Here is a 26,639-nt window from a genome sequence, read left to right as displayed (position 1 = left end):
AAACAAGACAGATAAGATCTCTACCTTCCTAAAGTTTACGCTGCAGTGGGAAACTTAAGAAATTCATAAAACTACAAGATAACAGTAGTGTATTAATGAAGAAAATAAATTAGGTGATGTGATATGGAGAAACTGAGTAGAGGAGGCTACTGTAGACAAGGTGGTCAGGAAATGCCTCTGAGGAGATATTTGAACGGAGACACGAAACTGAGAAGGAGCCAACCTTTCAGAGCTCCAAGAGAAAGGCAAACACTGATCCTGAGATGGTTGATAGCAAGTCCTATTCAATGACATTGGGAAAACCAGTATGGCCCAAGAATAGTGAGTGACATTGGGGTGTTTTAAAGGAGGAGGACATGGAAAATATTATGGCTCTTATTCCAAAGCAAGGGGCAGTCACTGGAAGGTTCTAGTGGGGGAATAATGTTGTTTATATTGTTGTTGTCATCTGGTATTTCTCCAGTGCGGACAGAGTATAGATTAAAAAGGGGGGAAGGATAGAAGCACAGAGACCAATTTAAAGGCTATTGTGCTGTTCAGGAATGTGACATTGAGCAAAGATTGAGACAGTGGTAGTGAAGATGGGGAGAAGTTGACGTATTCTAATTTTATTTTGGAGATAAGAAATAACATGTTGATGGACTGGATTTTAAGGAAGAATAGAAAGGTATAGAATAGAAAGGAAAATTTGAAGGACAAATAATAAGAGCTCTGATTTGGATACAGATTTTACATATTTGATAAATAATGTCATAGAGGAGTAGCTGAGTATGAATCCAGAGCCCAAGAGAAATATAAGAGCCAAGAGCCAAGAATAGATTTATAAACGAGCGGCCCACAGCTGGTCCAAAGATATGTTTTCATGACCTATACAGAATTGTATTTTGTTTTTAAATAGTCATCACCATTTAATAATCAAGAGAATTTACATGAAATGAGATCTGGTAACAATAGTTCTGTATTCTCATATGTATCCAGGGACCCAAAGCTGAGTGAAGCCTCTCCTTCTTCTGTGGAGCTTTCGTCCTTCCACTTGCTACACTCTACTGTTCCCGACTGTCTTTTCTACAGTGAGTCTGAGTATCAGTTGTCATTGATGAAACCTTTTCTTAGAGCAGAAAATATTTCTATTTATTCATGTCTGAACCAAATAGGAGGTGGAAAAAAGATACTGAAATTTCCCCAGAATGGATGGAAAAGGATGAGGTAAAACACACGCACATACATAGACAGAGAAACATATACACACAGAACAGATGGTCCCTCAATGTCTACTTAAAAATACTGAAGGATGGGAACGCCTGGATGGTTCAGTAGGTTAAGCATCTGCCTTCAGCTCAGGCCATGATCCCAGGGTCCTGTAATTGGCTTCTCAGCAGGGAGCCTGCTTCTCCCTCTCCTGCCACTCCCCCTGCTTGTGCCCTCCCCAACCCCCCCCCCCCGCCCTGTCTCTGACAAAGAAATAAAATATTAAAAAAATATTGAAGGATGGTCACAGTGAGATCATGTCATGGATACTAAACTCACTGTGGAGCTCATGGTATTACAGCTGTGAGCATTAATAGGAAAACTCATGGGTAAAAAAATCCTCTTTTCTGATGTAATGAAGGTATGTGGTATTCTAATTAGTCAACTATTCCAAGGAATAAAGTGGTCATATCACCCACATTGATATATCATATATACCATAAATGTATTTCCACACTTCAAACTTAGGAAAAGGATGACTAGTCTCATGCAGAGGAGGGAGCTGCTTCCATAGTACCCATGTCTTAAAATATTTTCATCACCAGCCTGCTTAAAACATCAAACTTCTATTATTCCTCAGACTCAGAGTAGCCTAGCCAAAATAAATATTCCGTCTTGCCATTCTATACACTTTCAACACCTGAGAGTGATGATACAGCTATCAATTGTCAATGTAATGGAAGCAAGAACAAATGTCAAGTGAATGGATATTTCTAGATGTTAAGGTAATAGCCACCTTTGCAAATAATGTTGTGTTTGTATAATACGTATTCATGTGTCATGTAAGAAACTGTGTTCACTTATTAAATGCATATTTTAGGGGTGCCTGGGTGGCTCAGGGGGTTAAGCCTCTGCCTTCCGCTCAGGTCATGAACTCAGGGTCCTGGGATCGAGTCCCATATTGGGCTCTCTGCTTGGCAGGGAGCCTACTTCCTCCTCTCTCTCTCTGTCTGCCACTCTGCCTACTTGTGATCTCTCTCTGTCAAATAAATAATAAAATCTTTAAAAAAAATAAATGCATATTTTAAAAACATAAACAGTGGAAGACAAGGGGTCAGGTTTGATTCAAAATGCAGTTGGTCTGGTCATTACCCTATCAAGGGATAGAATCTGTTTTTCCTCTCCTTTGTACCTGTCCAACCCTTTGGATGGTTTTGACCAGTAAAATACAGTAGAGATGAGGCTGTGCTAGTTCTGGGCTTAGCCCTTAACTGAGTTTGACAGCTCCTCTTTCTTGGAAGCCAGACAGCACCTAAGAGTGACAAATGTGAGATAACCATGCTGTGAGAAGTCAAAGCCACATGGAGAGGCTCTAAAAAATGTGATGCCAGGTGGAAAGAGAGAGAGAAGCTAAGGGTCACTGACACACCAGACCTGAGAGTGAAGAAGCCATATTGGAAGTGGATCCTCTGGTCCTACCTGCTCCAGCTGATACCACAGTGGATCAGAGACACACCTCTCAGCCAAAACTTTTCAAAATCTTCATGCACAAAATTGTGTGCAAAGACTTTAGCTACTCAAGCGGGATGGTTTGCTTTGTTGCAATTGATAACAAGAACACTATTCAATTGAGTTGTTTGGAAAAGCAAAGTAAGATTTTTGAAGCACCACATATTTTATAACTTGTACACATTTTATAAATTGCAGTAAAAATAGTAGCAAACAATCATTTGTTAGTCCATTATAATTACAAAGGATTTAAAAAATGCAATCCTTAAAATCCTTCTATGAGGCAAAATGATCACCTTCGTTTTATAAATAAGAGTTTGAAGAGTCAGAGAAGATAAATGATGGGACCAAGACACCACATGAGTGTGCCAGAAACAACACCTGGTCTTCTAATTCTAAGCCAGGTGCCCATCCATAGCTGTCCAACAGAAAAAAATAATTTTCTCTTCTCAGCACTGATTAGACTAGGAGATTGTCCACACAAGGAGAAAAACAGCTAATGATAACTCTTCTCTTGTATACAGTATCTGATTTTACATTTTAAGGAAGGGATTTCTAAGAACATCCCTATGAGTAATTCATGAAGCTCCTAACTACCATTTATTTCCATAATAAATAGAGGGCAAATCAAAGACTATTTCTTCTAGGAGTAATAAACTTTGTGGCACAACAAATGTGATTTAAACCAAGTCTAGTTTCTAATTAGGACCAATGATGTCTAAATTATAATAAAAGTAAACAGATTTATAAACATGTATATCTATATCCATCTAAGTTTTTCAAGAACAAATTATATTTTTCTCCTTTTGCATTTATGAAACTGTAACATTCAGTCTTGTTCTAAAAATTCCAGAAAATTTTGCCTAATAATCATTTGAGAGTCAAATAACATGGACATGGGCAAAAGCAGTCCTTCACTGGGCCTTTCACCCAAGGATACTTAAATACATATTCGTTGGTGGCACATGCTAGGATTTACTATAGTCATGACTTGCATGATATTATAACTACCCTATCATAGGAATCACTTCACAGTTTTCCTCTAGTTACACATCATTCTCCCCAGATGCCAGGTTACCGCACTACAGTGATATAGGCTATCCCTATCATCTTGCTCTTGATCCTGGTAGGAACGTGGGGTGGAGGGAGCCCCGAGAGAATCATGCATAAATACACACACACACAAAATATATATTTATATATTATAAATTTATAACTAGTATATACGTGTAATTATATATATTAATTAAAATGTTATTTTATGTTTACTAATGACATATAAAATGTTATTAATTAATTAACATATTGTTATATATTTATAATTATATGTTGTGTTATAATTATAAAAATGTAATATATAAATGTATACATACATAAATATATAATTATATAAATAATATAATACATTTATAGTAAATGTACAAATATATATAATATATATGTATATAAATGTAGCTTTTTAGTTCATGCATTAAAAACTATACACTTATTAGCCAAAATTCTCTAAAATTAAGTTTCAATAAGGGACAGGTATGGCAAATCATCACAAGTTGTTGTTGCTTGAAGATACCTTTATGTGACCAAAAGCAGTAGGTATTTTTCCTTTCAAGGACTAAGAGCAAATGTGACCTTTCTTTGGCATAAAGTATTATGCGATTGGGGAAAGCAAATGGACGGATGGAGGGAGGAGAGATTTAGCATTAGTATGGCCTTTAAAAATAGTAATTTGAAAAGATTGTAATGCTTTGTTTTAAGGAATCATGAGTTACAGTTACTTGATCATTGTGTTTAAACAGAATTGTATATTTTACAACCTCACTATATTAAATTGGGCTAATACAACCCATATGCTACCCTCTAAATTATTGTATTTCACCCAATACTTTAAAAAAATATATTACTTTTTTAACAAAATATTTTCCTTCTCTGGGAAAGTTTTCTTTATCCACCCCTCCCCTCTTTCCAACCCACACACATGCACAGCCAGAACAGGAATGGAGATTTTTTACCACACCCTGGTTTTCTCATTGCTTCCCTGTCTGTCTTGGGTATCTTTTCCATTCTTCCAGTTTCTAATACTCTTTAAATCTGAAAACCTCTGATGTGTTTACTCAGTTTGTGATCTCCAATATAAGAAAAGGGGCTTAAAAAACTCTTAAACGAAGTCCAATATAAGTAAAGAGGCTTAACAAAATATTACCTGGGGGCACCTGGGTGGCTCAGTGGGTTAAAGCCACTGCCTTCAGCTCAGGTTATGATCTCAGGGTCCTGGGATCAAGCCCTGCATTGGGCTCTCTGCTCTGCAGGGAGCCTGTTTCCCCCTCCTCCTCTGCCTGCCTCTCTGCCTACTTGTGATCTCTCTCTCTCTCTCTGTCAAATAAATAAATAAAATCTTTAAAAAAAAAATTACATGAAAGGCATTTTTTTTGTTCTCATGCACTCTCTCTCTATAATTTTATATATAATAAAATGATATATTATTAGTAACATATTAATATATATTATAGAAATGCCCAATATATCATTTGTAATATATTAATATATAATTTAATATGTTACACATAAAAATTTATACACACACACACACACACACACACACACATATATATATATAGAACAAAACTAAGTTTCTTATAGCCATAGAGGCCAGGCTCACATTAGTTGGTAGCAGTGTTACCCTTAAAACAAATGAGGACAGGAAGAATTGAAATTATTGTATTTATATATTATTATTATATTATATTATATTATATTATATATTATTATATTTGTATTCCTATTCATGTCTTTGATATAGCAGTGTGCTGGAGACCAGTGGCCACTAAACCCAACCTATTACTCATCTATAGAAAAACAAGCCAAATCCTGGTTATGTAAATGGAGTGAATACATATTCTATTGGGACGTTAAACACAACAAAAGAGAAGTAATTCTAAGTCAAATAACTAGTGCCGATTGTTTTTCTAACATTTGTAGGTACGACTATACTCTGTGTACATTGCTATGGTCTTACTCAAAAGAGCGAGCAAATTGATCCTAGCTTAGAGCATCACTTGGCCATCTGTCTCCTACTGAGCTGATGTACATCTGTGATCACTGAGACTATATTAGTTTTGGCTGGAATTAATCTTAGCTGGAAATGAGAATTGCCTAAGGATCATTTAACACTTACCAATGCCTAACGCCCATCCTAGACCAGTGAAGTCAGAAACGCTGATGGTGAGATCTCTGCAGTGAAAAAACTTCCCCAAAGATTTAGGGCTCGATCTGCTGAAGCATTCTCACCCCATTACGCAAAGACAAGTTGTTGCCAAGGCCACGCTTTGACATTTCAGCCCTCTGGATTCAGATATAAAACTCAGTATTTGTCCTTCAGCTGCAACAGCGAATGGTCTATGGTTTCATAAGGATTATAAGCCTGAAACAAAACCATGGTGCAAAGATAATCGTTTGAGCTTAGTAAGCTAGGAAACCTAAGTCTGGATTTCATCCGGCAGTCTCCTTCAAACAAGGTATGGCAGTACCAATGGTTAAGCAGCCATGAGGAACAACTCTAGTCTTATGATTCAACACAGCATTCACAACAAACAGAACTGAAGAGGAAAATGAATTCTGTTAATCAGTGGATCCTATTTTCAGATAAATCATCATTACACTTGAGGATGATAACTTAGCCTCAATGGATTTTGAAGGGTAGCCAAACCCCAAATGCAGAGATCCTGGCATCTAAGAATAACTAGGCAAAGAAGCCAAGAAAATGGAGATGGGAGTTCCATTAAAATCATTTCCCTACATTAACAATTTTTCTTGGCTTATGTTTATATGCTGGAGTGACAAATCTTTAATTATTGGGATTCCAGATTAAGGATCTATGATTTACTTAACCTGTTCAGCTTTTTGACCTAATTGTAGGTGTCTAAAGTTAGTATCTTAGCTCAGGAACAAAACTATAACCTTAAATAAAAATGTAGTCAATCAAAATAAAGATAATTTGTCTACCAAAAATTATTTTTCTAGCAGGCATAATAATATTTGGTTCCATTAAGATTCAACTATGAAAAAAAAATTTGTACCTAGTTACAAATGTTCTAAATGGCATGGAACAACTTATTCTTCTATTTTTGCCTCAAATAATGAGCTTTCCCAAAGGAAATGACTACAATGAATTAAAATAAATCAAGTAAAATGCTTTTCCCAAATCAAATTAACTATAATCTGTTGGAGTTTAAATAAATTTGTGATAGCATCAATAGTTCTTATATACTAAAATGGAATAAGCAGTTTTCTCCCTGTACTTTCTTTTTTTTTTCCCTCCCTGTACTTTCTTATTATGAATTTCTTTTTTTTTTTAAGATTTTATTTATTTATTTGACACAGAGAGAGAGAGAGATCACAAGTAGGCAGAGAAGCAGGCAGAGAAAGAGGGGGAAGCAGGCTCCCCGCTGCGCAGAGAGCCCGATGTGGGGCTCGATCCCAGGACGCTGGGATCATGACCTGAGCTGAAGGCAGAGGCTTTAACCCACTGAGCCACCCAGGCGCCCCTTATTATGAATTTCTTACCACTTGTATCTTCTCAGGTAAATCATAATCAAAGTATATGTCTTGATGTAATGGAGAATGCCCTGCTTTAGAAACCAGGACACCTGGGTCCTAGCTCTGATTGTGTTATCATCTACTCTATAACTTCTGGTAAATCATTAAACTGCCACCCTTTAAACTTCTCCATCTTTTAAAAGGGAGCAATATACCTTATCTCCTTCTGAAGATTTTTGTGAGACTAGTAAACTCTAATGAAATAACACAAAAGCACATTAAACATTTATAGAACATCTTTTTTCTTCTTTTTTTTTTTTTTTTAAAGAGAGATCACAAGTAGGCAGAGAAGCAGGCAGAGGGGAAGGGGGAAGCAGGCTCCCCGCTGAGCAGAGAGCCTGATGTAGGGCTCGATCCCAGAACTCTGGGATCATGACCTGAGCCGGAGACAGAGGCTTAACCCACTGAGCCACCCAGGCGCCCCTTTACAGAACTTCTTATGCTCAACAACTGTCTCTTTTTGCTATTGGGTGGATGTACAGTTTGTGAAAATAATGTATATGGATATATAGATGCATTAATTTCTTCCTGTATGAATTTTCAGTCTCTGGATATAAATACAATCTTAACCAAAAGGCGATTATTATGGCTATGAACTGAGGAAGTCAAGCTTTGCGGGGGTGGGGGGAGCAGTGAACAGACCCTTATCAAGTGGTTATCATCTGGTTTCACAAAGAGAAAAGAGATGGAAAAGGATAATGATACCCCCATTGTCAAAGAGTAAACACAGTAGGAGACAGAATGAGAAAGACCCACTGGCAAGGCCAGGCTCAAAGCAAAAGTGATTCTGGAGAGGGTCTAAATGTAGTTATTGAAATGGAAAAGTTCTTACATTTGTTTCAAAGGACAAAATTTTCCTTCCTTCCAATTACTGAGGGACAAGCCTATTCTAATGTTTTCTTCTTTAATTGGTGTTAGTGGATGGCTCATAAATAATGTCGAATGCTGTCAAATAATTACAACAGATTTTCTTCACTCAACTGAGAAATTAAAAACCTTTATAAACTGAGAACTAGGTTTCCAATTTTGTCTGAAAAAGATAAGAAATTAAACTTCACCGAGAGGAAAAATCCATTTCACATTTAAAATTGGTTTATACTTTGTCATAAAATGGCATGTATAAAACAATTTTTACTTAAAAATTCTATTTATATAGCTCTAGTTTCCTATCCATGTAGTCTTCTATTAACACATACAATAGAAATGCCTGGAATTGGCTTAATCTGATTTTTAACAGTATTTATTTATATATAAGTTATTAAGTAAACTTTTACTTTTTTCCTTTGGATTTCATGTATTCTTTTTTAAGGATTTATTTATTTATTTTAGAGAGGGTGAGGGAGGGGCAGAGGGAGAGAACAACTGAAGTGGACGCCACACTGAGCACAGAGCCTGCTGCAGGGCTCAGATTAGGACCCTGAGATCATTACCTGAGCTGAAACCAAGAGCTGGATGCTGGACCAACTGAGACACCCAGATGCCCCTGGATTTCATGTATCTTTAAAAAAATAATAAGCATTCATTGTTTTAGAAAATAAGAAGTTCATTTTGAAAACACTATTCAAATATTTAAATACAGACTTAACAGTTATAGCAGAAATTCTCAAGGACCTGCTAATGTACGGTAGTTTTGTTTGTTTCAGTCACAGTGAGAAAAATGTGGGAACTCAGACTTTATCATTGACAATAATATATGGTCTCTGTCATGGTAGTCTACACATTTGTAAGCACATTTATTATTAATGACAGTGCTGGAAACTTTGAATGGAATACATTCACAAACAAGAACATTGTTGGGTATCAAATTCAAGATAGCATAAATTCTCTAATTGATGCTTCAAAGCTATGCTTACTATTTCAGTTGGCATTAACAATAATTGGTATTAGTCATTATACTATCCAATTGTTAAAGCAATGTTTTTCCAATTTTTGTAAATTGCTTTGCGGAAGATATTTAAATTGCAAACAAGCAAACAAACAAAACCCAGTTGTAAGGTGCTTGAGAGTAGGTATCATGTCTCATTCAACTTTATGTTTTTTCCCAATACAAAACTGAGGCCCTCTAAAGTATAGTAGAGGATCAATAAATGTTTGAAGAAGGAAGGAAGGAAGGAAGGAAGGAAGGAAGGAAGGAAGGAAGGAAGGAAGGAAAGAGGAAGGAAGGAAATAATGGGAAAAGCATGGCTCTCATTTCCTTGAATGTCTAGGAAATTGAGAAAAGCAATAAAGGACTCTACTGACTTGTGATGTGATAGAGTGTGGTCTTTTGAATCAGACAAACCTGCACTTGACTTTTCATTTGATCATCTAATAATATCTAATTTCTCTATTCGAGTGTTTTCCAGCCTACCGAGGGATTAGTAACTTTGTGTGTAGGATTGCTGTGAAAAGAAAATCAAATTGAGATTCAAATCCCAAATAGCTTCTGGCACAAAAATTGGCAGATGGATTTTTTTTTTTCCCTTTTGGTTAAGCTAGAGGAATAAAGAATGACTACATGATTTGGTTTAGGGGACTACATAAATATGGACAAAATGAATAAATTCATGGGATACAGATAGACTCAGGTTTTAAGATAGGAATAGGGAAGGGGAAGAGTGAGTCCTGACTGGGATGAATTGACTCTAACTGAATGTTCTGGGTCAGTAGAGAAGTCTTTTTTGAAGACACGATTTGAGGATAATTTGTATCTTGATGATTACTGAAGTCTTAGAAGCGATGTGCTTACCCAAAGGAAGACTTACCTTTCTTAACCTTTTCTATGTTATTCTCCCCTTTGATAGACTGGTAAAGTCTATGAAAGCCTTCTTTGGTAAGTCATTTGAATGTGTAGAATTAAATATATAGGGCCATAAGGAAAACCATTTATTAAATTAGTTATCATAATATAAAGCACATTTGTGTTATGGTCACACTTGCTTATTTATTAACAAATCAATAACAAGCTCTAGTGGAAAACCTAATAGCTACTGTAATATCAAACTAGTGATGGGTATAAATGGTATATTGTGCATCTACCTGTCATGTGATATAAAATACTCAATTTCTATTAGTCACAGGGATACAGGTACTACTACTGACATTGTGGTTTGACCTCACATTCCAAATTTAAGTTAAAGATAAATAAAAATGTAATTATAATTCTTTTTCTTATTCAAGTGTCAAGATTCCCTCTGAATTCCAAGAACAACTTTGAGGTCTGTAAATCCCAAGTTAAGAATGCCTGACTTGGAGTGACAGAACCCTGGAGAGAACTAATCCTTAAAGAGGGTACTTAGGATAAAAGGCTGCCAGTTAAGGAATTTAGTGGACAAAAAGAGTCAGGAGAGAAAAAAATCCAAGACAGGGTAGTCATCTCAAAGTCAAGGAGGAATGCAGTCTCTACCAGTAGGTGGTGGCCAATGCAACACAATGCTTGAAGGAAATCAAATTGAACAAAGTTGCAAAGCAATCATTTAATTAGCAATTGGGAAGTCATTGGTGTTCCAATGTTCCAGTCTCTATTAAATATACAAGAAGAACACAATGCTTATTTTGAATACAAAATAGAACCTGAGATAATGAAAAAAGCAATTATTCAGGTGGACATTATTATTAACCACAATTATTAACTGACCACATATGTTAGACATTAGATATTTCAGAATAAATTAGAATTAAAACAATTAAAAAGTTAACAGATGGGACAAGATGGCTGAGAAGTAGCAGGCTGAGACTACATCAGGTAGCAGATCAGCTAGATAGCTTATCAAACCATTGCAAACACCTACAAATCCAACAGGAGATCGAAGAGAAGAAGAACAGCAATTCTAGAAACAGAAAATTGACCATTTTCTGAAAGGTAGGACCGGTGGAGAAGTGAATCCAAAAGTGACAGGAAGATAGACCACGAGGGAAGGGGCCAACTCCCAGCAAGTGCCAGAGCAATGGAGCACTAAATCAGGACTTTTAAAAGTCTGTTCCACTGAGGGACATCGCTCCAGAGGCTAAACTGGGGTGAAGCCCATGCGGGGGTCAGCATGGCCCCAGGTCCTGCAGGGTCACAGAAAGATCGGGGGTGTCTCAGTGTCATAGAGCTCGCACATATTAGAGTGGGGAAGCCGACTACAGAGAGCCGAGGAGTGAGCTCTCAGCTCAGGGTTACCTTGAACCGGTCGCAGGCTGGGTGAGCTCGGAGCACAGACGGAGGCCAGGAGACGGGAGTGATTGAGCGCTTTCCTCTGATGGCGCACTGAGGAGTGGGGCCCCAAGCTCTCGGCTCCTCTGGCCGGAGATTGGGAGGCCGCCATTTTCATTCCCGTCCTCCAGAACTCTACGGAAAGCGTTCAGGGAACAAAAGCTCCTGAAAAGCGAACCCGAGTGGATTACTCAGCCCGGCCCCTGGTAAGGGTGGTGCAATTCTGCCTCGGGCAAAGACACTTGAGAATCACTACAACAGGCCCCTCCCCCAGAAGATCAACTAGAAAAACAGGCAAGACCAAGTTCACTTACCAAAGAGAACAGTGGAATTCCAGAGGAGGAGAAAGCAAAGCACAGAACTCATGGCTTTCTCCCCATGATTCTTTAATCTTGCAGTTAATTTAATTTTTTTTTAATTTAATTTTTTTTCTTCTGCTAAATTTTTTTAAACTTTGACCTTTTTCTTTTTTAACGTTTTTAAACTAGTTTATCTTAACAATACCTTTCATAAAAAAATAATAATAATCTTTTTTGAACCTTCATTATTATAGTCATATTTTATCCTTCATTGTATTTAACTTTGTTTTTTGTATACACATAGGGTTTTTTCTTCTAAAAAAATTTGGGGTACAACTTCTTCTAATAGATCAAAATATACCCTAAATCTAGCTCTGGGCTTGTTCTAGTCTCGAGCCCGAGCAAATTCTCTCCACTTTCTTTTTCTTTATTCTCCAACCAACTTACTTTATCAACTCCTTTTTTAGAAATAAAAAAAAATTTTTTTTTAATCTTTATAGGCATATTCCATCCTTTCATTGTGTTTACCCTTATATACATTTTTCATTCTTTAAAATTTTGGGAGGTAGTTTTCTCTAAGAGAACAAAATACTCCCAAAATTAAGTGGGTGACTCTGTTCTAGTCATCAGTCTAATATATATATATTTTTTTCTTTTTTATGTTTTTTCTTTATTTGTTTTCTCTTCTTAATTTTTTTTTTTCTGAACTTATTTTTATCCCCCCACCCCACATGATTTGGGGTCTCTTCTGATTTGGTTAAAGTGCATTTTCCTGGGGTCTTTGCCACCCTTTTAGTATTTTATTTGCTCCTCCATATACTCTTACCTGGACAAAATGACAAGGCAGAAAAACTCACCACAAAAAAAAGAACAAGAGGCAGTACCGAAGGCTAGGGACCTAATCAATACAGACATTGGTAATATGTCAGATCTAGACTTCAGAACGACGATTCTCAAGGTTCTAGCCGGGCTCAAAAAAGGCATGGAAGATATTAGAGAAACCCTCTTGGGAGATATAAAAGCCCTTTCTGGAGAAATAAAAGAACTAAAATCTAACCAAGTTGAAATAAAAAAAAGCTATTAATGAGGTGCACTCAAAAATGGAGGCTCTTACTGCTAGGATAAATGAGGCAGAAGAAAGAATTAGTGATATAGAAGACCAAATGACAGAGAATAAAGAAGCTGAGCAAAAGAGGGACAAACAGCTACTGGACCACGAGGGGAGAATTTGAGAGGTAAGTGATACCATAAGACGACACAACATTAGAATAATTGGGATTCCAGAAGAAGGAGAAAGAGAGAGGGGAGCAGAAGGTATATTGGAGAGAATTATTGGAGAGAATTTCCCTAATATGGCAAGGGGAACAAGCATCAAAATCCAGGAGGTGCAGAGAACCCCCCTCAAAATCAACAAGAATAGGTCCACACCCCATCACCTAATAGTAAAATTTACAAGTCTTAGCGACAAAGAGAAAATCCTGAAAGCAGCCCGGGAAAAGAAGTCTGTAACATACAATGGTAAAAATATTAGATTGGCAGCAGACTTATCCACAGAGACCTGGCAGGCCAGAAAGAACTGGCATGATATATACAGAGCACTAAATGAGAAAAACATGCAGCCAGGAATACTACGTCCAGCTAGGCTATCATTGAAAATAGAAGGAGAGATAAAAAGCTTCCAGGACAAACAAAACCTGAAAGAATTAGCAAACACCAAACCAGCTCTACAGGAAATATTGAAAGGGGTCCTCTAAGCAAAGAGAGAGCCTAAAAGTAGTAGGTCAGAAAGGAACAGAGACAATATACAGTAACAGTCACCTTACAGGCAATACAATGGCACTAAATTAATATCTCTCAATAGTCACCCTGAATGTTAATGGGCTAAATGCCCCCAATCAAAAGACACAGGTATCAAAATGGATAAAAAACAAAACCCATCAATATGTTGCCTACAAGAAACTCATTTTAGACCTGAAGACACCTCCAGATTTAAAGTGAGGGGATGGAAAACAATTTACCATGCTAATGGATATCAGAAGAAGGCTGGGGTGGCAATCCTTATATCAGATCAATTAGACTTTAAGCCAAAGACTATAATAAGAGATAAGGAAGGACACTATATCATACTTAAAGGGTCTGTCCAACAAGAAGATCTAACAATTATAAATATCTATGCCCCTAACATGGGAGCAGCCAACTATATAAACCAATTAATAACAAAATCAAAGAAACACATTGACAATAATACAATAATAGTACGGGACTCCTCACTGAAATGGACAGATCATCCAAGCAAAAGATCAAAAAGGAAATAAAGGCCTTAAATGACACACTGGACCAGATGGCCATCACAGATATATTCAGAACATTTCATCCCAAAGCAACAGAATACACATTCTTCTCTAGTGCACATGGAACATTCTCCATAGATGTGATGTGAATAGATCACATCCTGGGTCACAAATCAGGTCTCAACCAGTATCAAAAGATTGGGATCATTCCCTGCATATTTTCAGACCACAATGCTCTGAAGCTAGAACTCAATCACAAGAGGAAATTTGGAAAGAATCCCAATACATGGAGACTAAACAGCATCCTTCTAAAGAATGAATGGGTCAACCAGGAAATTAAAGAAGAATTGAAAAAAATTCATGGAAACAAATGATAATGAAAACAACTGTTCAAAATCTGTGGGACACAACAAAGGCAGTCCTGAGAGGAAAATATATAGCAGTACAAGACTTTCTCAAGAAACAAGAAAGGTCTCAGGTACACAACCTAACCCTACACCTAAAGGAGCTGGAGAAAGAACAAGAAAGAAACCCTAAACACAGCAGGAGAAGAGAAATCATAAAGATCAGAGCAGAAATCAATGAAATAGAAACCAAAAAAACAATAGAACAAATCAACGAAACTAGGAGCTGGTTCTTTGAAAGAATTAATAAGATTGATAAATCCCTGGCCAGACTTATCAAAAAGAAAAGAGAAAGGACCCAAATAGATAAAATCATGAATGAAAGAGGAGAGATCACAACTAACACCAAAGAAATACAGACAATTATAAGAACATACTATGAGCAACTCTACGCCAACAAATTTGACAATCTGTAAGAAATGGATGCATTCCTAGAGACATATAAACTACCATAACTGAACCAGGAAGAAATTGGAAACCCGAACAGACCTATAACCAGTAAGGAGATTGAAACAGTCATCAAAAATCTCCAAACAAACAAAACCCCAGGGCCAGACAGCTTCCCAGGGGAATTCTACCAAACACTTAAAGAAGAATTAATACCTATTCTCCTGAAACTCTTCCAAAAAATAGAAATGGAAGGAAAACTTCCAAACTCATTTTATGAGGCCAGCATCACCTTGATCCCAAAACCAGACAAGGATCCCATCAAAAAAGAGAAGTACAGATCAATATCCTTGATGAACACAGATGCGAAAATTCTCACCAAAATTCTAGCCAATAGGATCCAACAATACATTAAAAAGATTATTCACCACGACCAAGTGGGATTTATTCCAGGGCTGCAAGGTTGGTTCAACATCTGCAAATCAATCAATGTGATACAATACATTAATAAAAGAAAGAACAAGAACATATGATACTCTCAATAGATGCTGAAAATGCATTTGACAAAGTACAGCATCCCTTCCTGATCAAAACTCTTCAGAGTGTAGGGATAGAGGGCACATACCTCAATATTATCAAAGCCATCTATGAAAAACCCACCACAAATATCATTCTCGATGGAGAAAAAACTGAAAGCTTTTCCACTAAGGTCAGGAACACGGCAGGGATGTCCATTATCACCACTGCTATTCAACATGGTACTAGAAGTCCTAGCCTCAGCAATCAGACAACAAAAAGAAATTAAAGGCATCCAAATCGGCAAAGAAGAAGTCAAACTATCACTCTTCGCAGATGATATGATACTATATGTGGAAAACCCAAAAGGCTCCACTCCAAAACTGCTAGAACTTGTACAGGAATTCAGTAAAGTGTGAGGATATAAAATCAATGCACAGAAATCAGTTGCATTTCTCTATACCAACAACAAGACAGAAGAAAGAGAAATTAAGGAGTCAATCCCATTTACAGTTGCTCCCCAAACCATAAGATACCTAGGAATAAACCTAACCAAAGAGGCAAAGAATCTATACTCAGAAAACTATAAAGTACTCATGAAAGAAATTGAGGAAGACATAAGGAAATGGTAAAATGTTCCATGCTGCTGGATTGGAAGAATAAATATTGTGAAAATGTCTATGCTACCTAAAGCAATCTACACATTTAATGCAATCCCTATCAAAATCCAATGCATTTTTTTCAAAGAAATGGAACAAATAATCCTAAAATTTATATGGAACCAGAAAAGACCTCAAATAGCCAAAGGAATATTGAAAAAGAAAGCCAAAGTTGGTGGCATCACAATTCCGGACTTTAAGCTCTATTACAAAGCTGTCATCATCAAGACAGTATGGTACTGGCACAAAAACAGATATATACATCAATGGAACAGAATAGAGGGCCCAGAAATAGACCCTCAACTCTATGATTAACTAATCTTCGACAAAGCAGGAAAGAATGTCCAATGGAAAAAAGACAGTTTCTTCAAGAAATGGTGTTGGCAAAATTGGACAGCCACATGCAGAAAAATGAAATTGGACCATTTCCTTACACCACACATGAAAATAGACTCAAAATGGATGAAGGACCTCAATGTGAGAAAGGAATCCATCAAAATCCTTGAGGAGAACACAGGCAGCAACCTCTTTGACCTCAGCCACAGCAACTTCTTCCTGGGAACATCACCAACAGCAAGGGAAGCAAGGGCAAAAATGAACTATTGGGATTTCATCAAGATTAAAAGCTTTTGCACAGCAAAGGAAACAGTTAACAAAACCAAAAGACAACCAACAGAATGGGAGAAGATATTTGCAAACGACATATCAGATAAAGGACTAGTATCCAAAATCTATAAAGAGCTTAGCAAACTCAACACCCAAAGAACAAATAATCAATCAAGAATTGGCCAGAGGACATGAACAGACAGTTCTGCAAAGAAGACATCCAGATGGCCAACAGACACATGAAAAAGTGCTCCACATCACTCAGCATCAGGGAAATACAAATCAAAACCACAATGAGATACCACCTCACACCAGTCAGAATGGCTAAAATTAACAAGTCAGAAAATGACAGATGCTGGCGAGGATGCGGAGAAAGGGGAAACCTCCTACGCTTTGGTGGGAATGCAAGCTGGTGCAACCACTCTGGAAAACAGCATGGAGGTTCCTCAGAAAGTTGAAAATAGAGCTACCCTATGACCCAGCAATTGCACTATTGGGTATTTACCCTAAAGATACAAACGTAGTGATCCGAAGGGGCACGTGCACCCGAATGTTTATAGCAGCCATGTCCACAATAGCCAAACTATGGAAAGAACCTAGATGTCTATCAACAGATGAATGGATAAAGAAGAGGTGGTATATATATACAATGGAATACTATGCAGCCATCAAAAGAAATGAAATCTTGCCATTTGTGACAACATGGTTGGAACTAGAGGTATTATGCTTAGCGAAATAAGTCAATCAGAGAAAGACAACTATCATATGATCTCCCTGATATGAGGAAGTGGAGATGCAATGTGGGGGGTTTGGGGGGGTAGGAAAAGAATAAATGAAGCAAGACGGGATTGGGAGGGAGACAAACCATGAGTGACTCTTAATCTCACAAAACAAACTGAGGGTTTTTGGGGGAGGGGGGGTCAGGAGAGGGGGGTGAGGTTATAGACATTGGGGAGGATATGTGCTATGGTGTGTAAACCTGGCGATTCACAGACCTGTAGCCCTGGGGATAAAAATACATTATACGTTTATAAAAACATAAAAAAATTAAAAAAAAAAAGCTAACAGATGGGTATTTATATATTTATAGATTAATGTGGTCCATAGTAGGTCTTATTACCTCTCTAGAAGGGTCAAATTTTGCATGTTTACTTAAATTAACTAAATACATTATATATACACATTAAAAAAAAATTCCAGCACTGCAAAAGACATCAAATATAATGATCTCTCCTGCTGAGGTAAGAAATACTCCTCACAAAGGCTGTGTCTGTTTGCCATTTGTGTACTCTTCAAGAAATTTTCTATGTATATAAAACTATATATACAGAGATATGTATCAATACATATGTAAAATCATTTTTATAATAAAAGAATACTTTATAAATGTTTTTCTTTCACTTTTTATTTATGAATATATCTTAGCGGGACACCTGGGTGGCTCAGTCAGTCCTCCTAAGAAGGAGTGTTAACAAAGGACTTTCTGTTATTAGACAGGGATACTTGTTAGATGCTATCTATGCCAAAGATCGTCTTGAGAATCTATAAACAATTAAAATTGTTTTCTCTGATATCCATTGAGCTGCCAAGGGCAGAATACCCTGACCGGCTCCTTTGTTTGCTGCTTGCTAATTTGAAAGAGAAAAAAAAAATTACTTGTCCTAATATTATTTGTATTTCTTTCTTCTCTCCCTCATCTTTTATATACATCATGCCCTTTTCCCTTTGCTGAATGAAAAGGATGTATTATTATATCTTATATACAAGTGAAAGAATTTCCAAAAAATTAACTATAGGTTTTTGAATTATTCTTTGGAGGTGTTTAAAATAACAAAATCTAATCTCCAAATGCAAAACTTGGGTTTACTTTTTAAAAGAAGATATCTTTGTACTTGTTCAAATATGAGGTACAAAAGGCATTGATGTACATGTTCTTCTTTTTTCAACAACAAAAATTATTTTGAAAGGCTAACATGAGCACAGAGCTCTGATCATCATGGTGATACATCACATCCCCTAGTTTGTTTTCTTATTAGGAGTTTTAAATCCGGGGGAAACAGACACTGAACTAAATCTGTACCTAATTTAACTGTAGTTCAGTTTTTGCTAGCATTGAGGAGAAACACTCTCTGTCCCTATTCCTCTCCCTGCCAACTTAGTACATGTTATTGGGTAGAAAGAGTAGATGAACATGAAGATGAAGATATGATACACACCTCTGAGACTCTGCTTCTATAAGAAAGAAGACCAGAAATTAATAGACAATTCTTCATGAGCTAGTAAGGTTCTCACTGATGGATCAATGGATTGAAGGCACACGGGACTCACGACTTAGAAGATATTTAGCTACAACGGAAGGGTAGTATAAACCAAGTCTGTGATGTGATGGCAAAAGTTCATAACTAGTCCTGAAAATTTTCCTGATATGGAGCTATTATATGCCTAGGATCATGAGTTGTTTTGTTTTTTACCACAAACTTCCAATGAGCTTGTGATTCCATGTTGAACTTTCAGGAGAACTTTCACAGATCTAGATGACTTGAATTAAAAAAAAAAAGCGCACTGTAGTATATTAACCAGCAGAATGTAATTGCCAACCTAAAAATCTGAATCATTTTTAAGTGAGCAGAGAGTCTAAGTGATGGTAGAGGCTGGGAGTGTGTGCAGAACAAATAATAAGAAATATGGGAGAAAGAAAAGAGGGACTCGGATGGAAGAACATGGAGGAGACAGTGGGAATATGAACAAAAGTGGATGACTGTATGATATGAAATAGAAAAACATGGAAGAGAAAAACTATACTCCAAACATCATTATTAAATTTGCCTTTAGTACCAGCGTATTTGGAAGAACTGAGTAATGCTATAATAACTAATTGAGGCAATATTCATTCTGTGCATTAAAGTACAGAAAAGCTTGTAAAAGGATAATTGTAATAATTCTAAAAGTGATGTGGTCAGGAAATTGATCCTCTTTGGACAACTTTTTTTTTTTAACTTTTAAATGAAGTAGCCATATGACTAACTACTTAAAATAAGAAAGTACTCATAAGTGATATTTGAATAATTGCAAATTCTTAAAGATTAACTGTTAAATTACAAAATGTTTCCTTATTTTTTTATTCTCATTACTCACTAGGAGTTATTTTTCCTTTACTTCTCTCTCGTGAGTAATGGCTTCAGAATTTTTAAAACAGTCTAAAAATATTTCATTTAATAAACATGACATAAAACACCATGTAAGTTTAAGGTATATGGCATGTTATTTTGATACATTTATACATTTTAATATAACTGCTGATGTGGTAGTATTTATCACTGTTTTGAAGTCTAGGTTAAATCTCCCATTGTCAAACGACTCTCAGGAAACAAAGAAAAAACAGATGGAATTTCAAGATACTTTCAAAGGTTTCTCTAATCCTGCTTTTTAAAAAAAATGCATTATACTTTTTTTTAGTTGGAATTTCAAAATACTTTTGAAGGTCTCTCTAATTCTGTTTTTTTTTAATGCATTATACTTTTTTTAGTTTCTATTACAAGTCTTTTTAATGGTTGATCAATCCACAGCAATGAATTCTGAAATGAATCATTCAGCAGTATTTTTTGAAATGTCCTGTTAACTATCCATTCTCATTCCAATGACTGCACATTCCTAAATAATATTGGAATATAAGTATCATTGAGAGACTTACATTATATGTGTATGCCATCCAGAATAACATCTTCATAAAAAAAAAAAATCTACTAAGTACCAGAGAGTTATTGTCTACACAACAGGGAAGGAGTTTACCCCTTTAGTATATTTACCTATGACTGACATAGTCAAGAAAACGTAACAACATACATAATGTATAATGCAAAAGAAATAAAATCTTAAAGGGTATTTTATATCCTGTAATACATGCTGAGGAGAAACAGAATATCCAGAGTTGAAAATTAAAAAAGATTTACATGTCTACACATTTCAGTAATTCTTTGCTAATTTAGTGGACGGACTTGCATGTGTTGTCGAGGGAACTAAAGGAAGTCTTACAGGGAAACCCATAGTGATCAGAATAAATGAGATGAGAATGTCAAATATGATGTCCAAACACAAAATATGAGAGGGGTATTATGAAAAATTGAGAAGAAAAGAAAATTGAAAAGGAGATTGAGTTTGATGATTCAAGGATAGTTTGAAAATATACAATGAGATTACACTGGAGTATTTTACAACTGATAGGTAAAATTAATAGATAGATAAATATATGCAGAAAGCACAATAGACCTCATTTTCCCTTCTCAAATTTTGCTTTAAGAGGATGATCAAGACCAAATACCATGAATTTTTTTATTTTCTCCCTCCTTTCCTTATATCATCTCTTGTCAATCTGCATATCAAAGGTTATTCTTCGTTTTTAAAGTTTTTTATATCTTAAATTTTCTCATCCGTTTCTGACAGTAATAGCTAAGGACTGAGTTTTCTCTTTCTTTAAAACAATGTAACCAATGAATGATAAAACTCATTTCGTCTATCAAAAGACAGTTCAGTCATTTTTCTTTCTGTGTATTACTGAATTTAAAATTTAAGTATTGGGGCACTTGGGCGGCTCAGTCAGTTAAGCATCCAATTCTTGGTTCTGGCTCAGGTCATGATTTCTGGGCCCTGGGATAGAGACCAGCATGGGGCTCTTCACCCAGCACAGAGCCTGCTAGTCCCTCTCCCTCTGCTACTACCTGCATGCTCTCTCTCTGGATCTCTCAAATATATAAATCTTAAAAAAAAAATTAAAAAATAGAATTATTAAATTCTAAACTATATACAAGTACATTACACAAAATTTAACAAGCTAAGAAAAAAGTCAACAAAAAACCAAGTGCAAAAATATAAGTCCATTATAAGATAGTTTAAAAATAGAAGTTTTTAAAATTCATTCAAAATTCTATTTATAGTTAGCAATTTAGTAAATTATTCTCGCTGCCTTTTAAAAAAAGATCATTGATTGATTTAAAATTAATTTAAAAGGTGTTGTTTTTTTTTTAACTGTATTAGCCTTTACTGATGACTAGTTGTTCAAAGGCTAGAACTCACTTTTTGGTATTACACAAGCAGTTTTAGATATAAAGCACTAGGGGCAGGGTGTCTGGGTGGCTCAATTGTTTAAGCATCTGGCCCTTGGTTCCTGCTCAGATTGTGATCTCATGGGTCATGAAATGCAGCCCCTGGCCAGCCTCTGCACTCAGGAGGCAGTCAGCTTGAGGATTCTCTTCCTCTACCTCTCTCCCAACACCTGTGCACATTCTCTCTCTCAAATAAAAAATTTTTTTAAAGCATTAGGTGTCATCTAAAGTTTATTGGAAAAATGAACTAACTAAAAAACAATTCACAGGTTGGTGATTCACAGACCTGTGCCCCTGGGGCTAATAATACATTATATGTTTATAAAAAATTTTACAAATTAAAAAAAAATACGGAAAAAAAAAACAATTCACAGGAGGGAAGAGAGCAAAGCATTTAGTAGAATAAATCACAACTTAATCCTATTGTGAGAAAGATGGAAGTAGAGTTAGGGCCAGAGAGAATGAAGGGGTTAGAGGGTACCTTCTACTCAGAGCATGGTAAAACCTATCATTTACCAAGATGAAAAGGGAATTATTTTTAAGTTTATCATAACTTATCTTGGAATATTTTTACATGTATTCCTATTCTTGCAGCCAATATTCTGGAGATTTTAAAGATACTTGCAAGAGTAACTGTAAAAAATAGTATCAACAAATCATCAAATATCAAGACACCAATCTTTGGCTCTACAAAAGAACTTGGTATATAAAAAGACCTTTGCATATGTGTAGGTTTTTAAGTTCCTGAAATATCACAAATTTTAAAGAACTCTTTAGATTTGAGGAAATTGTATTGCAAATAGTCCCTGGTGACTGGGTTTATTTATTTGTTTGTTTATTTTTGGCATGCATACAGATACAAAAATTGGGAATGATTCAGTCTGTTAAAAGATAGATTTGGCTGGATAAAATTAAATGTTACTGATATTTTAGGACTTAGGCAAGCCCTACTTTCATGAAAAGCTGTTTTCCACTATTTTGGCTGTCTTTAAAACTCTGTTGTTTTAATAAACTGAATAATATATTACATATAAGTTTTAAAATAAATTTTAGAAAATGAGATATAATTTATACAGAGTGGAAAGTACAGTAGATTATAGTGTTAGGTGACATTTAACAAATGCACACACCAGCTTTAGGTAGCCCATACCCCTCTCAGGATACAGAAAAATTTTTATCACCCAGAACAATTCCTCATTTCTCTTCCCAGAAATCTCTACCCATCTTCCCCCTACTCCCTACATCCCTATTGTCCCAAAACAACTGTATTTTTGTCAGTTCTCAAACTTTATATAGATGGAATAATATCATTTGCATATATTAGATCTAGTACCTATTCTTATCTAGTATGGCTTCATCTTAACTAACTATATCTGCAAAAAACCTATTTCCCAATAAGGTGACATTGTGAAGTTGCAGATGAATATGAATTTTGGAAGGACACTATTGAAACCAGTACACCCTCCATGTTTGATCATTCAGAAAGGTCTCCAGGCAGGAACCACGGTAATTATGAAGGATACAATATTTATTTTCCCTCTATATGGAATATTCCTGCTCTGTTGTCCAATATTCAAAATCCCTTTTTTTTTCATATATTTTTACCTACATTAAAAAAAAAAAAGATTTATTTATTTATTTGAGAGAGAAAGAGAGGGAGCACAGTGAGGAGGGGAAGAGGGAGAGGGAAAAAAGCAGACTCCTGCTAAGGTCAGAGCCCAGTATGGGGCTGGATGTGGGGCTCAATCTCATGACCCTGAGATCACAACCCCAGCCAAAACAAAGAGCTGGTTTAACCAACTGGGCCACACAGGCACACCTATCTACATTTTTAATTGTTCAGTGCAGAAAGGTGAGTCTGACATGAGTTACTACATCCTAGCCAGAATGGGATTCCTCTAAAAACATAAAGTTTTAGAAGTTTCTAATAGAAGGGCACCTGGGTGGCTCAGTTTAAATGTTCGACTCTTGATTTTGGCTCAGGTCATGATCTCAGGGTCATGAGATCCAGCCCCATGTCAAGCCCCACCTTGGGCTCTGCCTTCCACTGGGAGTCCACTTCAGATTCTCTCTCTCTCTCTCTCTCTCTCCCTTTCCCCTCCATGCTCTCTTTCTCTCAAATCTTAAAAAAAAAGTTTCAAGTAGAAATTCCAATTGTAATTAATTTTGATATTTAAGTAGACTTTTTTTAGGTTTTAGATGTGAAACCAACCTAAATTCAGAAAAACACCAAATTTTGATTTTCCTTCTCAGCCATTTGGGGTACTTTATAAGAAAACAAACAAACAAACTATTGGCATTGGGCTCTCTGTGAAGCATATCCAGAGACAATTAGGAGTGCAAACTGGAGAGTAGTACCAATGAAAGGTAACAGGTGGAAGCAGGAATGGAAAAGGGAAGCCTTCAGACCATAACACACAATCAACAAATTCCAAAAGCCCTCTATGGAGGACAGATTCACCCTTAGAGAAATCAAACTTTGGATGGAAGTGACTGGGCCGTGGTATCACAGTGCTTCTCAGTCAGTGATTGGGCCACCAGAAGAGTGAGATCTCAGCCCCAAAATGGAGGCTGATCTAAAGGAGTTAGCAGCTGAGGCTGCCAGCTTACCACAGTCCTTGCAGCCAGCCAAGTCCTTTCTCGAAGAAAGTCAAGCAGCACCCCCACATCTGTCACCATCCACTCCTTGTTCTATGTGAGCCCACCTGTCCAAACACATCTGGGGATCCCTTCCCCAGAATTTAAGTGGGCATGCCTTCGTGTCATGCCACTTAAAGGAATGATGTTAATGTGGACAAAATACAGTCGCTCTCACAGTTTTCCACACAACTGGTATTTGTCTCCTCTTTTTTTTCCACTTTTGAGTCTAAATTCCATTTAACTCTCAGCTGTCATCTCAATCGCCTTGGTTGCTTGCATGGAAGTAGAAGAAACCTTTGTTCCTAGGGTCCTGAGCCACTGGTAACACACTCTTATCAGTGGCTGCATTTGGTTATTCCATGTGAACATAAACTCATTTTCCTTCCTGATTGAGATAGAAGATAACTCATTCACTAAATTAGAGGCGACATAACCATGTACCTGAGGCCTCTAGCAATGAGACCACATCAGCATGGCAGTGCAACTTTATGACTTGGAGAAACTTTGGTAGTCTGTTCATACTTCAGGATCCACTCAGTTTCTGTGGGAGCCATGTTTACTAATACAGTGGACACACGATAGGGACCACCATCACTGCAGAGCTTTTATCTCTGCTATTATCTTCCTAGAAATAATGGCTGTAGGGATAATTCACAGACTTCTACTTGTCTTTCCCTACTATGACACCGCATAGGCTAAAGACATAATATAGTGGTAGTTACTTCAACTGTCACATACGTATACAGAAATTATACATTCCAAAGTTGTGGAAATGGCCACTAATTGGGTTTATGGATCCAGTGCACCAATCGTATGCCCAACTTTGGCAGGATCCATTTATTACCCAGCCTCTCTATGCCCCACTACTGTAACAGCTTGCGGCTAGATAGTCCTTGCTTAAAAGGGGAACTTAGTGGTGCATTTCAATGTCTCCCATAAGTAGCTAAATAACCAACTAACTGAATAAATGAATTAAAAATAAAATAAAATAAATATTCTAGCAGCAACAGTAATTTCACTAGTATATCGGCATATCCTGGGTGAGTTCATGATGTGTCAGTAATCAAAAGTCAATTCAGGTTTACCTTCTGGGTCATGCTATGAAGACTGGGCAATGAAGGGCAGTGTATCTTCTAATGTTAATTTAAGAATCCTGGGTTGTATTGTGAATCAGAAGCCATTTTCAGAGTGATCCATTGAGGACAAACACATCATTGATTTTGTTGAATATGAATTATCCATATGTAATTCAATATTACAAATGCTTTTTCCAATGCTGCAGTTTATTGAAAGTACCACCTTTTGTACAAATGCTATTGTCTTTTATGCGAAACATTTGTTGTGTTATGTATATAAACCAGACTCCAACTTTTCACCAAACCATACGACAAAGCAATTAGGGAGATTAGTAGAGAAGATAATAAACTCGTTTATAGAGAATGAACCAGGAACATGTAAAAACGGTTTTAAAGTAGAGTTGACAGTGAGTGGGCTGTTGAGAGTTTTCTGAATTAATAAACTTGTGGTAGGTGGAAAAAAAGTGAGGACTATTATTAAAACTGTACAAAATTCACTTTCTGAGAAATACAGACAGTGTCTCAGACCATTTAGAAACAAAACAAAACAAAACAAAACAAAACATCAATGATATATTAGAAGATATGACCTGGATATTTAGAGAAGCAAGAGTGAGTTCCAGACTGAAATCTTGAATCTCCTATGTTATATTTGCTAAGGCAGATCAACTAGAAATAAAAGGTCATGGAATTAAGTAAATCAGAGACAAGCACACATTTTCTCTATCTTTTTCACTTTCTCATCCCAACTGAGGGAAGGGCAATGGGAAGACTAAGACGCAATGTTCCTAATTAGACAAAAGCTCTTTTTAGAGTCAGACATGGAGGAACAAGCAAGTTTCTCTTTATCTGTATGTATACTTTAAGTATACATACAGTATACTTTAATATAATACATACATAATAAATACATACAGTATACTTTAATATAATACATACATAATAAGACATACATAATAAATACATACAGTATACTTTAATACCATACATAATAAATACATACAATATAAAGTATACTGTATTTATATTATTATATAAATATTATTTTATATATTTATTATATATAATATATATAATATATATATTAAAGTATATCAGAGGCGGCAAGATAATTTGCACAAAAATTTGGAGCTAGGCACTTCACAGAAGGCTGATGTTAGGTGATTTTTTCAATCTGATATTGCAAACATTTGAA

The sequence above is a fragment of the Lontra canadensis genome, unplaced genomic scaffold, assembly GCF_010015895.1.
Source record: "Lontra canadensis isolate GAN:19392208 unplaced genomic scaffold, GSC_riverotter_1.0 scaffold2, whole genome shotgun sequence".
In the NCBI taxonomy this organism is placed as follows: Eukaryota; Metazoa; Chordata; class Mammalia; order Carnivora; family Mustelidae; genus Lontra; species Lontra canadensis.
This window is presented reverse-complemented; position numbering follows the sequence as displayed.